The sequence below is a fragment of the Lathyrus oleraceus genome, chromosome 5 (genome assembly GCF_024323335.1).
Source record: "Lathyrus oleraceus cultivar Zhongwan6 chromosome 5, CAAS_Psat_ZW6_1.0, whole genome shotgun sequence".
Classification (NCBI taxonomy): domain Eukaryota; kingdom Viridiplantae; phylum Streptophyta; class Magnoliopsida; order Fabales; family Fabaceae; genus Lathyrus; species Lathyrus oleraceus.
In genome coordinates, this window is record NC_066583.1 from 337325169 (window position 1) to 337340056 (window position 14888).

The window sequence follows — 14888 nt, forward strand, 5'->3', positions numbered from 1 at the left end:
AATAGAATCATGGGAAAATGGTATCAAACAAAACAAGCCATAAGTATATTGAAAATGAAACTTCACATACAAGTTAATTCAATCATCATGAGTGAATCACATAAGTTATGCTTCAAGATGCTTCAAGATAGGCCAAAAAGACAGGCAACCAATCAGATAAGTTTAAAGAAGCTTAAGTAACAAGTAATCAAACAATGAAGGTACATACATGCCATCAAGGGGTGTTGTGACTTTTACATTAAGTTAACTCAAGTTGAGGTTCAATAATAACAAGGTAATTCATCAAAACTTCACACACACATCAAAGCTAAATAACTTGATAAACATGTAAATATATCATCCTAGAAAAGGAATCATTTATCAAAAATCAACAAGATGAACAAAGATTAAAAGATGGATGCTTATAATTCATGGGATAATAGAAAAGTACTCTTAAAAGAAATAAATACAACCACTAAACCTCGAGAGGTAACAACAAACAAACAAACTTAAAGTTCATGTACAACTAACTAGTCAAAAGGTGGAAATCACCCAAGCAAGGAGTCCTTTGCCCAACCAAAGTAAAAGGGTAATGTAAAATGGAATTGAGACATAAAGAAATGAAATAGGAACAAAATCAAAATACACAAGGATGGATCCCAAGCTCCTAAGAGCTTCACCATCCATCAAACTCAAAACTAGGTGAAGAAAGAGAAGAATGTAGCTCCTAAAGTGTCATCATGATGAATGGTAATGGAATACCATTCAAAGAATCATAAGAGAAAAGTATAAGGATATCAAGACCGAAGAAATCATAAGTGTATACAATAAGAAATAAAATCCTAATGGACTCATAGAACTCAAATTGGAATGCACAAGACACAATCTAAATTATGGTCTCAAAACCAAGCAAATAGAAATCAAGGCAATCAATCAAAGGAACATCAATTGGAAATATTCAAAAGGGGTCATATGGATGGAATTAATACCTCTAAATGATGATGATGAGGTCAAGAGAAAATGAGAGAGAGATCCCACATGGTTGCACAAGTGCATTCCAAAATAATTAACTAGATGCAAAGTATATAATAAAAGAACAAGATTGATTGGATAGTTCAATAAAAATGGTTAAAAGCATATAAAAATTATGAAAATTTATGCAAAGCAAGATAAAACCATAGACTAAAAATGTCCCAAAGATCTTTTCAAAATTATGTACACGAGTGTTCAAACAAAATCACCATTCAAGCAATGCATCAATGGTTGATCAAACCTAACCAACTTCAAGATAAGGCTAAAAAATAATCTAAAATTAATAATCTTTAAGTCAATTGAAAACCCAAATGACCTATGTTCATGTGGCTAAAAGTGTACAAAATAATAGGTCAAGATTCAAATGGGAAAAATCAATAACCAAACCCTAATGAACAAATTGAATTAGTTAAACCTAATTAAATACAATAATCAAAATAAATATTTAAAATAAATTAAAAATTAAAAATTAAAATATAGAAAAATAAATAATACTAACAACAATGAATTAATTGGGAATTTTTGACATAAGGGAAGTAATTTAAATAAATTAGGAAAAGACAAAATAAAGTAAATAAATGAAAATAGCAAGGGGGCATATCAGTAAAAATAAAATGAACTAAATCTAATTGAAATACGCTCATGAGTCCAAAATAGGGGGGGGGGGGGAAGCGAAATCCTCAGGCCCAGAGTCCAAACCAATCCAAAACCTGTTTTTTGAAACGTGACATTTAAAAAAGAAAATGAAATGTACCAAAAACATGTGAACATGACCTCAACCGGTCATGTTCCACTTAAGTCACTAGCGGATAAAAAATTGGTCCAACCAATCACGACTTGCCAGCGCTCATCTTCAACCTCTGATCATGCAAATAATAAACCCTAAACACGAATCCAATAGGTCCTCTTCCAATCCAAATAACTCCTCCCACAATGCATGAAAATGAATGGAATAAAAACAAACATCGAGATCTCGTGGAGTACTAAAATAATATCCCAAACAAAACTGAAAAACATGGATGGATCACAAAGAAATATGGTGTGAAAGTTGAGGTAAACACACGATTTCAAAAATTTCAGCAAACTCAAACATCATATATTCAAGTAATCAAATGAAGATAACATGTTGGGCCAACTTCAAACATCATTCTTAAACAGTTCATGGCATGTGCATCTTAAAAATAAAGGAGGTACAGTGAGAGGATGCCTTACCTAGTGGAGAAGATCCATTGTTTCTTGAGCTTGAAGGAGGTGAAGAAATAAAACAAATGGAGTTTGGTATTCTTCTGGAAACCAAAATGATGCTGAGTGAGTAGTGAAGATGAACTCAGAAATGAAAAACGAATTCCTAAAGTTCAGTGTTGCAGCTCCTGAGTTCTATTTCCTCAATGATCTCTCCTTCACAATTAGGTTAAAGTTAGCTTAAATAACATGCTTATGATGAGGTGTCACGCCTTGCTTTGGGACAAAACCGTTGGAGGGCAAGTTGGTCAGCTTATGCCAAAATGAAGTTTGGCATGCAAGGTTGCGTTTTGATTATATGGAATGTGTGTGTTGTGTCATTTTGGAAGCATGATGTGGAATGAGAGAGCTCAGGATTGTGACTCAATGGAGAGAGAAAAATATAATCACAAACATTTCCCAATTTGGCCAAGTTTGGAGATGATATGTAATCACACAAATCATGTGTTGATGGTCCATTTAAAGCAAAGGGAATGTGCGTTGGTCGTGTGGAACAGAACTTACTGCAAGGGAATGCAACATCATGGACAATTTCAACCAAAAAAGAGTGGTAATGTAGATTGAAACATGGTCTCTTTGAACCAACATAACTCCATGGCCTCTTGGCCAAATGGAGTGAGATATGACATTTTGGAAAGATGGGAAAGAGGGGAGCATAATTGATGTTGGAGGAAAATTGAAACAAAACGTAGAGATCCTTCAAAAGTAGGCACGAAGATGATTGCTCATGACTGCATGCCAAAGCACCACCTAAAGGTCATTCTAAGGACCTAACTTGCCATGTCCATAACTTGCTCCTCAAGCTACAAAATAGGAAAATGTTTGAAGCAAAAATGGAGAGGAGATAATGCCCTTCAACTTTCATGTTGAGATCGAATCCAAATGAAACTTGTAACCTTGTGAAAAATGGACATGAAGTAGGTGGTTTGGAATGACCAAATACTTAAAAAAAATTCACTAAGCATAAAGGCCAATCAACCAATCCAAGGTCATGACTTGTAAGAGTGATATCTTGAGTTATGACTATCCAAAAGAATTTCTCTTGGAATCAATGGAAAGGGGAGACTTAATACTATAAATTTCATGTTGGAAACAATTTGAGATGGAGCCCCTAAGATCATTAAAAACTACCATGAACATGCTTGGGAATCCTGACTTGGGACACATAGAAATTTTCTAAGTGTTAGGCCAATTGAGGGAATTTGAAATACCTTATTTTCAACAACCATAACTAGAGCTATGATGATCCAAATGCTTCAATCTTGGTACCTCCTTAAATCTTGAAGAAAGGAGAACAAAATTCATGTTAAGGTCAATTTGGTTTAGAGTCTTGATCATAGAGAACAAAGGCCATGAAAGTAGCTGCTCATTAACACTAAACTTGCCAAAAGTAGCAAGTTCCCAAAATCCTAATTTCCAATTTAAGCAGCTTTCCGTAATTCTTGATTTTTGATGAATCTCTTAACTTTTCTTGTTCAAATTTCAACCATAGACCATATTTGACTTGAGGAACACAATATTGACCCAAGGAATCCCAAGTTGACTTTTTACATGATCAACTGACTTTTCCCCAATTGAACCAAACCAGTAATCATCTGAGCAATTAAACCTCTTATGAATGGAATTTATGGCCAATATTCTACACATAGACACTTAGGAACACATAGAATACCATAGAATCAAGTATTTCTCAAAAGATCAGAAATAAATTGATTTTATCACAAACCCTAATTTCAGTCCAAAAGGATAAGATAGGAGTGCACATCTTCAAAACCTTGATTCCTCTAGGGAAAATGGAGAAACTTTTGAACAAAGATGTCTTGTATAATGATATGATGAAGATGATCCAAAATTGGTCTACGAGTATGCCACATACTGATATAATCAACACTTCTAGCTCAGGGATCAAGAGATAAGAAAGTGTGATCCACTTCCAATTTCTTGCAATTCTCATTCAACTGACGAAGTAATGGACCATTTGAGATGCCCTTAGTCATAAGAAAACCCTTGTAGCTTGAATGATCATGAAGTTGAGGATAACTCAACCTCCTTTTCATTGATTATCACCTTTCTTCCTTCTGAAGCTTGAAGAAAAATCATAAGAGATGCCTTGATCCCTAAAACCATAGAAACCAATGATATGCATAAATGTATATGATAATAAAACATAAGATAATAACGTCAAAAGGAAGAGGGTGAATTTTGGGGTATAACAGTTGCCCCTATTCAATTTTCTTGCACCCGAGAGGTTAAAAAAAATGGCAGCTTTCAACCGTTCAAGGTGGGAGAGGATTGAATACCAAAAGAACCCAAGAATTAGAACTTTGGAGAAGAGGCGAAGAGGGAAGTATGCAAGTCTGAAGTTTATCGTGTAAGTGAGCAATAATGTTTATCACAAAGACTGTCACTCTAATCGGGCTTGTCCATGAACATAAGATGTTGCGTCAGGAAAGAACTGGATCACCAACAAAGAATACCAGGATAGAACTGGATTTAAAAGGTTTACCAGGATGGAACTGGATTTAATGATTACAAAGACTACCAAGCTAAACGGGTACATCTATGAACCAAAGATGTTGCGCCAGGAAAGAAATGGATCACCAACAAAGATTACCAGGATAGAACTGGATTTAAAAGGTTTACTAGGATGGAATTGGATTTAACAATCACATAGATTACCAAGTTAAACGGGTACGTCTATGAATGAAAGATGTTGCGCCAGGAAAGAACTGGATCACCAACAAAGATTACCAGGATAGAACTAGATTTAAAAGCTTTACTAGGATGGAACTGGATTTAACACAAAGATTACCAAGCTAAACGGGTACGTCTATGAACAGAAGGTATTGCGCTAGGAAAGAAATGGATCACCAACAAAGATTACCAGGATATAACTAGATTTAAAAGGTTTACCAGGATGGAACTGGTTTTAACGATGATAAAGACTACCAAGATAAACAGGTATGTCTATGAACAAAAGATGTTGTGCCAGGAAAGAACGGGATCACCAACAAAGATTACCAGGATAGAACTGGATTTAAAAGGTTTACCATGATGGAACTGGATTTAACGATCACAAAGGTTACCAAGTTAAACGGGCACGTCTATGAACAAAAGATGTTGCGCCAGGAAAGAATTGGATCACCAACAAAGATTACCAGGATAGAACTGGATTTAAAAGGTTTAGCATGATGGAATTGGTTTTAACAATCACAAAGACTACCAAGCTAAACAGGTACGTATATGAACATAAGATGTTGCGTCGGGAAAGAACTGGATCACCAACAAAGATTACAAGGATAGAACTGGATTTTGGTCGGTATAGTCAAAATGAATCTTCTAAGGATAAAAAGAAACCGGGGATATACCAAGGGACTGATAACTTTTCCAGGGACGCAATGAGAACATCATTGGCTTATGTTATGATGCATGCTTGAATCTTTCTATGGCGTAATGCTCCATGTAAAATGGGAATGCTACGCAATTTTATGGATGTGGTATAATGATGCATGATTTTGTATGAGAATAGATAAAACCACAAAAAGTATGTTGAAGAAATATCTTTGAAATATCTTGAACTCTGCGGGGAGAAGATTTGCAAAAATAAATTGCAAACTCAGTGGGCCCTTGCTGGGAATGAGGTGAACCTTGCACAGGAAAGAAATATCCCTTATGTTGGAGACATGAGAAGTCTTGATCTATAGGTATCAACAATGAAACCTACTGGGGAAATGAGGAAACATTGCTTTGGAGAATATGCAATTCAATAAGCCCAGCTGTTGGGGGAAACAAGGCAAAAATAAGAGTCATCATTGTTGATTCTTGCTTTCGTACTGGTCTGTCGTATACCTGCGAGTGAACATCTCTTTTGCAATATAAATCACATCCAAAATGTCCCAGGTGTTGCATGCCTACTTTGTCTACCAACCCGACCACGCATAAAATCACAAACATATTCAAATTTCTTTTTATCATATTTTATAAGGCCCGGAATTTCCAAAAGCAATGATTATCAAAAAATTCGGACGTTTTTGCAAACAAAACCGGATAAAAGAAAAATAAAGAACACACTTTGAATGACAAGAAACTTTTATTGATTGAGAATTCGCCTGTAAGTAGGCCTTTACATTGGGAGAAAATTCCTAGGAAGAGACACTTGAAAAAAACAACAATAAAAAATTTATAACAAGAATGGCAATGTTAAAAAAAAGGATTCCCATCAGATTCTGATTCTGCTATAATTCTTTATGACCTTAACGCTCTCATCCCCTTGAGTTTCTAAAGAAATTGATTCGAACTGATTTCTGCCCTTCGGGTTACCAATTGTAGTAGTATGATGAAATCAACTAATTCACTACCAGACGTAGTCGTTCACTTTAAATCCCTAACTTTTTCCTGGATCAGCTTTTTAGGTTTTCAATCCACCAGGATACCCTTTTTTTTTCCTAAGACGCCTTTTCGGGTTTTCAATTTAGCGGGTGTACTCAATTTTTTTATCCTTAATTTTTTCCCGAACCTTCTTATTCATTTTTTTTGGTTCGCCGGGATTCCCATTTTTTGCCTAAGTCGTCGAATTAGCGGGTCCTCTTTATGCGAAGTATTTTTTGACTACGTATGCATTCACAGGGAGTGGGAAGTCTGTACCATCCATAATGGTGAGCATCATGATTCCACCAGAGAAAATTTTCCTTATCACGTATGACCCTTCATAATTCGGAGTCCACCTGCCCCTGAGATCAGACTCAGGAAAAATAATTCTTTTCAGGACAAGGTCACTAGCTTGGTAACTCTGAGGACGAACCTTTCGATCGAACGCCTTCTTCATCCGTTTTTGATGTAGCTGCCCATGGCATATAGCAACCATTCTTTTCTCTTCAATAAGACTCAACTGGTCAAATATATTTTGCACCCACTCAGCCTTGTCAAGTTTCACATCTGTCATCAACCTTAAGGAAGGGAATTCAAGTTCGACAGGCAAAACTGCCTCCATGCCATAAACCAATGAAAACGGAGCTGCCCCAGTTGAGGTACGTACCGAAGTTTGGTAATCGTGCAAAGCAAAGGGTAATATATCATTCCAGTCTTTATAGGTCACTACCATCTTTTGTACTATCTTCTTTATGTTCTTATTAGCTTCCTCTACTGCCCCATTCATCTTCAGGTGGTAAGGAGAGGAATTGTGATCTTGAATCTTGAAACTCTTGCACAACTCTGTCATCATCTTGTTTTTGAGATTTGACCCATTGTCTGTTATGATCTTCTCGGGAATCCCATAACCACAAATGATATTATGCTTGATAAAGCGAGAAACCACCTGCTTAGTCACATTGGGGTAGGAAGCAACTTCCACTCATTTGGTGAAGTAATCAATAGCTACTAGGATGAAGTAATGTCCATTTGAAGCGGTAGGCTCAATACGTCCGATCATATCAATACCCCACATTGCGAAGGGCCATAGAGAGGTTAGAACATTCAAAGGCACGGAGGAACATGCACTTTATTAGCATAAATTTGGCATTTATGACATGACCTGGCTTGAAGGTGGCACTCAGTCTCCATAGTCATCCAATAATAGCCTGCACTTAGAATCCTTTTCGCCATGGTATGACCACTAGAGTATGTTCCAAAAAAAACCTCATGAATATCTTCAATAATTATGTCTGCTTCGTATCTATCCATGCATCTGAGCAAGACAAAATCATGATTCCTCTTATACAACACGCCACAACTTAAGAAAAACTGGGCAGACAGTTTCCTTAATGTTTTCTTGTTAGGAATAGTCGCATCCTCCGGGTATTTTTGTCTCCCCAGGTATCTCTTGATATCATAAAACCAGGGCTTACCATCCCGAACTTCTTCATTATTATAACAAAAAGATGGCTCATCCAACCTCATAATGCTGATGGATGGGGCTTCTTTTGCCCATTTGACTTTGAACATCGACGCTAGAGTGGCCAACGCGTCTGCCAAATGATTCTCTTCTCTTAGAATATGGTTGAATGTGATCTTATCAATGTGTGGAATTAACTTCATCACATGTTCTTGGTATGGAATCAAATTTGGGTGATGAGTTTCCCAATCTCCATTAATTTGGCTAATGACCACGGCAGAATCCCCATATACCTCAAGATGTTTGATTCTCAAATCAATGGCAGCTTCAATCCCATAGATGCAAGCTTCATATTCATCCATGTTATTGGTGAAATCAAAACAAATTCTGGCGGTGAACGGAATATGAAAACCTATGGGGGAAGTAATGACAACTCCTACATTGTTTCCTAAAGAATTAAAAGCACCGTCGAACATGAACGTCCATCACGATCCTGGTTCGGGGCCTTCATCTGGGTCTGGTCGGTTGTAATATTCATTGAGACACAATACATCTTCATCAGGATACTCGATCTTCATTGGCTAGTAATCTTCCATAAGCTAATGAGCTAGATAGTCAGTAATTATACTACTCTTAATGGTCTTCTGAGTTGTATACTGGATGTCATATTCTTTTAAAATCATTTGCCAACGGGAAACCCTACCTGTGAAAGCAGGCTTCTCAAAAATATATTTGATTAGGTCCATATTTGAAATCAAAAGAGTAGTGTGGGTCAACAAGTACTGTCTTAGCCGGCGAGCAGCCCACGCTGGAGCACATCAAGTTTTCTCAAGCAGTGAATATTTGATTTCACAGTTGGTAACCTTTTTGTTCAGGTAGTATATTGTGTGCTCTTTTAGTTGGTGTAAGCCCAAGAGGTCAATACTTTTGGTACTTGTATCGAATTATTTATTAATAATAAAAGGCTTTTTCTTATGTTTGTTTAATAAAGTCCCTAAAATAGCTAGTCCGTTAAATGTATCGAGTGTGACTTAATCATGAAATCCCATTAAACATAAGGACACTATTCTTAAAGTATCCGTAGTCGAGCTTTATTGTGAAGTAGGATAACATTAAAGCATTAAGACTATTATGTATATAGACTGATGATCATATCTCATGGATCATGGATAAGGAGTTATCAAGTCTTAAACATAGGTAGGAATATTAAGAGTAATATTTATACTGGATTGACCCGCTATGAGAATGCTATTCAGAATGTTATGCAAAGTGTCATAAGTTATTCTCATGGTGATAATGGTGTATACCACCCTTCGACCTGAAACCACTATGGACCCTAGATGTAGAGTCAAGTGCCTTATTGCTGATCAAACATTGTCTGTAACTTGATGACCATAAAGATAGTTGATGGGTACTCCACGAAGCATGTTGAGGGACATGAGTGACCTAGATGGAATTTTCCCATCCTGCGTAATAGGATAAATGTCTACGGGCCCAATATTGAACTGGACAAGGATGACACGGTCTATGGCTTGTGTTCAATATAGACATAAGGGCAAAAAGGGTAATTGCCAACATAAGTATTCTCACAAAAGGATTTGTCAGATCACATGACATTTTCGTGTGTTAGGTAGCAGTAATGTGTTGCTAGATACCACTCACTGTTTATTATGTTAAATATGTGATTTAATATAATTGCTAATGTCGTGAAAACCTACAGGGTCACACACAAAAGGACAGAATGATGAGAGATAGAGTAAATGAGGAACACCGTAAGGTACGGTGCACTTAAGTGAATTGTAGAACATCGTAAGGTACGATGTACTTGAGTAGAATACGAAATATGGTAAGGTACCACACGCTTAAGTGATTTTGGCATATCATAAGATATGGGCCACATACACTTAAGTGGGCTTTTTAGCTTGCAGCCCACACAAGTGGTTCTATAAATAGAACCCTTGTGCAGAAGCATTTGTGCAATTGTAATTTCGTTTCTCTCTCTCTCTCACTCACTCAAAGCCTTCAATCGTAGCAGCTAGCACTGAGATTGAAGGAACCCGTTCGTGTGGACTGAGTAGAGGCGTTGTCACCATTCAATGTTCGTGATCGCTCCGTAGATCTGCATCAAAGGTTTCAATCACCACAAGAGGTAACGATTCTATCATTGATCATGCCCATTCGTAAGGATCACTAAAGGAGAAATTTTTAAATTCCATTGCGTTTTGGATCGCTATTCTCCTTCAGTGGTATCAGAGTCACTTACGAAACCATGCATCTGATAGCTGTTTATTTTCTGTATTTTCTGTATTAATATGATTAAAAGATAGAATGAATCAAAGAATAAACGAGTAATTAAATTTGGCATCATGTGTGTATGATTTGGATGATTGATGTTGACTATGCTTAAGAATCCGATGTTAGTATGGTGAAGCAGCGATACATCGATCGTCCATAGGTTACACAATTGAGATCGATCAAGTTTTATATATGATATAAGTAACTATGATGCAAAATACGGTATATATGATATACTGTTTCTGTTTCGTTCATTCAAACACTTAATGGTTGTTTTCCTTTGAGCGATCAATGGTCATTTGCTTCTTGATCCGACATTAGTATGGTAAAGCAATGATGCATTGATAAATCATACTGAATTAACAATCGAGGTGTGTTTGACAATTTGAAATTGGTGCATTAGGGTTCATGACGGTACAAGGGTTAGGCTGTTAAAGAGTTAGGCGATTAGGATTTTGACTGCGTAAGAGTTGCGCTTTAAAGCCTGAAGTGTTGATGCGAAAATCGACGTCGATTTCAAATGAATTGTTCATTAAAATTTTGCGTCGGAACCACCGTCCGCTAACCAGGCAGCGGAACCCCCAGCTAACTCTGCGTAGTGTGATCGGTCGCCGAAATTTAATTTGGTTTATTTAATTAACAGAATTTAAATTAATAATAATAATATGTTTATTATTATTTTCTTGTGGTAATCGATTATGGCCTTAGTTTTCCTTTATTTTGTTTTGAGATTTTAAAATATAACCTGCGTGTCGTGCCTCTTTTTTAATCACTTAATGTAACTTCTTTTCTCATCTCGCTCCCTCGTATGTAAAACGAGTTTCTTTTATGTAATGTAATGTTATGAAGAAAAAGAAGAATACAATATCAAACGAGGACAACCTTGAAGATCTTGCTTGGAGAAGCTTAGATCGTTATTAGGTTAGCTTAGGTTCTCTCACTGGCTTGGGAGAACAATTGCGCTAGGGGCCATAACTGTTTCATTTTGTATGTATGTTGATGCATGTGAGAGACTATTTATATGATAAATAAGCCGGTGAGATTAGAATAATTGCAAATTCCCTCAAATTAAATATTAAGTTTATGCTTTCCAAGTTTTAGCACTCATCAAGACTAGTATCGAATAATGTAGGTTTTGCCTACCCGAGGTGCATATTCTATATTAGTAAGGTGCGGTGGGATAATTTTAATATCCAATTGCTAAAACAATGGGTCAAACTTAATAAACAAATTATAATAAGATTATATATGTTTAGAAGCAAAATTTGGAAATGATCCATGTGATGGATTGGAATAAGGAGTTATTCACCCAACTAAAATATTCGAGAGTTGTATTAGATACAATTGGAAGGAGTTCCTACCTAAATAACCTAGTTTTGTGTAATCCGCCTACATGGACTTAAAACAAATTGAAATGTGGATCTCGAACCACTAGAAAATCTTCCAACGGGATTTTCCGAATCAAATGGTGAGGGTCATTTGTTTTAAGTAAAATAGTGGGAGCATATTTAATTAAAGGTCTAATTAAATATGTTATTGATACTTATATTTTCATTATATTCATGTATATTACCATGAAAATAAACACCTCTAACAACATTTTGCGATAAATCCTTGATAAGGAAAAATTGTATGGGATAACTTTTTTGGATTGGCACCGAAATCTGAGGATTGTCCTCAAACATGATAGAAAGATGTATGTCTTGGAGAAACCTGTTCCTGAAGAGGAACCTCCTAGTTTTGCACCTAAGGAAGAAAGAGATGCTTATAAGAAGCATGTCAATGATGCCAATGAAACTTCTTGCCTCATGCTAGCTACCATGAACTCAGAGGTTCAAAAGCAACATGAGAACATGGCAGCGTTCGATATGATCGAACACCTGAAGATGCTCTATCAAGAGCAAGCAAGGCATGAAAGATTTGAAGTTTCAAAAGCCCTTTTTCAAGGCAAGTTAGCTGAGGGAGCCCCTGTAGGTCCCCATGTGCTCAAGATGATTGGGTATGTGGAGAACCTTGAGAGGTTGGGTTTTCCCCTCGGAAAGGAACTTGCGATTGATTTGATCTTGCAATCGTTGCCAGATAGATTCATTCAATTTATCCTTAATTTTAATATGAATGATATGGACAAATCTCTTCCTGAACTACTAGCCATATTAAGAACTGCTGAGTAGAATTTGAAGTCAAAAGGGAAGTCAATTCTAATGATCGGAAATGGAAAGAGACAGAACAAAAGACCCACCAAGCAGGGTGATAAAGGGAAAGGCAAGGAAGTTGCCAAACCCAAACCCACTGCTCCTGTTTTGAAGCCTAGTGGAGGCATAATAAAGGAAGGCACCTGCTTCCATTGCGATAAGACCGGACACTGGAAGAGAAACTGCCCAAAGTACCTGGAAGATAAGAAGAATGGAGTAGAGACTTCAACTTCAGGTATTTTTGTTATTGAAATTAATTTATCTACTTTTGCATCATGTGTATTAGATACTGGACGCGGTTCTCAGATTTGTACCAATGTGCGGGGGCTAAAAAGGAGTAGAGATTTGGAAAAAGGTGAAGTTGACCTATGAGTTGGCAATGGAGCAAAGGCTGCTGCTTTAGTCGTATGAACTCATGTATTGACTTTACCTAGTGGTTTAATAATTTAGTTAGAGAACTGTTATTATGTACCTGCAATTAGCAAGAATATTATTTTCGTTTCTTGTTTACATAAGTTTGGTTTTTCATTTATAATAAAGAACAATTGTTGCTCCATATATTTGAATGATATATTCTATGCTACTGCACAAATGAACAATGGACTATATGTCCTTGATATTGAAATGCCTATTTATAACATTAATACTAAAAGGATGAAACTTAATGAGTTAAATCCAACTTACCTTTGGCATTGTCGATTAGGCCACATAAATGAGAAACACATTTACAAACTCCATAACGATGGACTCTTGGACTCTTTTGATTATGAATCATATGAGACATGCAGATCTTGTTTAATTGGAAAGATGACAAAGTCTCCATTCACAAGAAAAGGTGAAAGAGCTAATGATCTTTTGGCCCTCATACATACTGATGCATGTGGACCACTGAACATACCAGCCAGAGGAGGTTTTCAGTATTTCATCACATATACTGATGATTTCAGTAGATATGGTTATGTGTATTTAGTGAAACACAAATCAGAGTCCTTTGAAAAGTTCAAGGAATTCAAAAATGAAGTACAAAACCAACTAGGTAAGAATATTAAAACTCTTAGGTCAGATCAAGGTGGTGAGTATTTAAGCCTAGAGTTTGTTGACCATCTGAAAGTGTGTGGGATCCTATCCCAACTTACTCCTCCTAGAACACCCCAATGGAACGGTGTATATGAAAGAAGAAATCGAACCTTGTTAGACATGGTCCGATCCATGATTAGTCACGCCGATCTTCCAAACTCCTTTTGGGGACATGCACTATTGACAATAGCTTACACACTTAACCGTGTTCCATCCAAAAAGGTTAAGAAGACACCATATAAGATATGGAGTGGTAAGAAACCACTTATGTCTTACATGAAGATTTGGGGTTGCGAAGTTTATGTGAAATTACAAATTTCAACTAAGCTTGAGCCCAAATCTGACAAATGCTTATTTGTGGGGTATCCTAAAGAAACAAGAGGGTATTACTTTTACAATCCTTCTGAGGGCAAAGTGTTTGTCGCTTGAACTGGAGTTTTCCTAGAAAAGGATTTTATTTCCAAAGGAATCAGTGGGAGGGAAGTAGATCTTGAATAAATTCAATAATCACAAAGCATTGATACACCTATGGAGGAATTAGAGCAGGAAACACAAGTAGTTGTGGAAGAGCAACCTGCTCAAGTAGAACAAGACCAGCGTAGGTCAAGTAGGATACATCACCTACCTAAGAGATATGAATATCTCATAACTGATCAAGGTGATGTATTATTGATGGATCAAGATGAGCCTGTGACCTACCAAGATGCCATAACTGGTCCCGAGTCTAAGAAGTGGCTAGAAGCCATGAAATCTGAAATGGATTCCATGTACACAAACCAGGTTTGGACCTTGGTAGAGCCTCATGTAGGAGTTAACCCTATAGGATGCAAGCGGGTCTTCAAAAAGAAGACTGACATGGATGGTAAGGTACATACCTATAAGGCAAGACTGGTTGCAAAAGGATATAAAAAAATTCATGGGGTTGATTATGATGAAACCTTTTCACCAGTTGCAATGCTTAAATCTGTTCGGGTTTAATTTGCTATCGCTGCATATCATGATTATGAAATATGGCAGATGGATGTTAAAACTTCTTTCCTTAATGAGAATCTTCTTAAGGATGTGTACATGACACAACCTGAAGGATTTGACATACTAGAAGAAGCCCAAAAGATATGTAAGTTACAAAGATCAATCTATGGATTGAAGCAAGCTTCCAGAAGCTGGAATCTTCGTTTTGATGAAATAGTAAAACAATATGGATTCATCAATAATGAAGATGAGCCTTGTGTCTACAAGAA